The sequence below is a fragment of the Bombus vosnesenskii genome, unplaced genomic scaffold (genome assembly GCF_011952255.1).
Source record: "Bombus vosnesenskii isolate JDL3184/JDL3185 unplaced genomic scaffold, Bvos_JDL3184-5_v1.1 scf7180000013827, whole genome shotgun sequence".
Lineage (NCBI taxonomy): Eukaryota > Metazoa > Arthropoda > Insecta > Hymenoptera > Apidae > Bombus > Bombus vosnesenskii.
The window spans coordinates 24484-25873 of NW_022883236.1; the positions used below are offsets into that span (position 1 = coordinate 24484).

General features: G+C 42.8%; 1 pseudogene; it reads left to right on the forward strand.

The window, feature by feature from the left end:
• The first annotated feature begins 594 nt into the window (after positions 1-594).
• Positions 595-715, forward strand: LOC117239001 (annotated as a pseudogene).
• Positions 716-1390: the final 675 nt, after the last annotated feature.

Consider the following 1390-nt stretch of genomic DNA (forward strand, 5'->3'; position numbering starts at 1 on the left):
GATCATAGTTGCGCGAGGGAAACCTTTTTCTCCATAGACACGCACAAAACCTACGCTTTCAGGTTTACATCCCCCTGGGGCCCCGTAGTCCATATTTTTTGATAATTCCTACAATAATATTTTATAATTAGACTTACAGATTTTTATGCAAATTTATCTGCGAGAATATATTTAAAAAAGTAAAATCCCGGTAAAAGACAAATGGGTGGACAATTGCATTACCTATTAAGTATTAAAGAAGAATATTAAAGGAAGCATATATATTTCGTCGAGTTACGTGCACATTTTCCACAAATGCGTAAAAAACCGCGGTCTATTTACATAATAAAATAAATAATTCTTATGTGTCATAAGTCAAATTTTCTTTACCATTCTGTCCAAAACTTCTTGACCCCTCAGAATATTGCCTAACGTTGTGTCTAAAGATGTAATCGCATCTCAGCAGAGATAAAAATTTGTCAAAAGAGGAAACTAATTATCCTGCTAATGATACGTCGAACGACGTCGTAGACCAAGAAAATGAGATCGATGCTTGAGGAGTGGAATCCGGAAAGATGGAAGAAAAACGTTGGTAAAGAGCCATTTACTCGCAACGCCAACGCCCTGGCCGCGCTGAATGCACTCGTTCCCGTCAAATCACGAAAGTTAAGCAGCGCCGGACACGGGTAGAGTACTCGGATGGGTGAACGCCTGAGACCTCCGTGTGGCGTTGGCGAAGCGTGCTGGCCCCCCCGTGGGTTTCGGGCCTTGGGCGCTTGGCGGCTCAGCGCCTCGGGGCCGCCAAACAGTTCAGTAGGGGAACCGGGCTGCCTGGCATGGCGAAGAGGCGGTGTAACAATGGTCACACACCGCTCCATCAGCCGTGGTTTTAAACGCGCGGGGGAGGCCCTGTTGCAACGCTCATATCGGTTCCCGGGCCTCTCTCGATCGTAGCCGGGACGGTTATCGTGGAGGTTTTAGTTGGTTGGAATCCGACACTACCACGCCGCTTTCCCCAGAAGCGGCCTGGCGTCCGTGCGGATTTCCTCCACGTAAAATATAAAAAAAAATTTACTCGCAACTGCGACGAAGCATTCACGAAGCTCGTAAGCGACACAAAAGCTCCAGGATCTGGCTTTTTCCTCATCGCAAACGATTCGGCGATAAAAACAAATCACGAGTTACCTAAACACGAGCTAAGGTCATTATGCCCGCGTTCCTTATCTTTATAAACGATAAGAATTATTTATTTTATTATAAAGTATTATATACACGATTTTTACTATAAAACAAAGGAAGTAAAGTTTCATATATATTTTACAATGAATAATATATTTTTTTTGTTTATTTAGCGCAAGATACAGTTTTAGATACATATTCGCAATAAACGGTCAATTTTTGTAATGATATT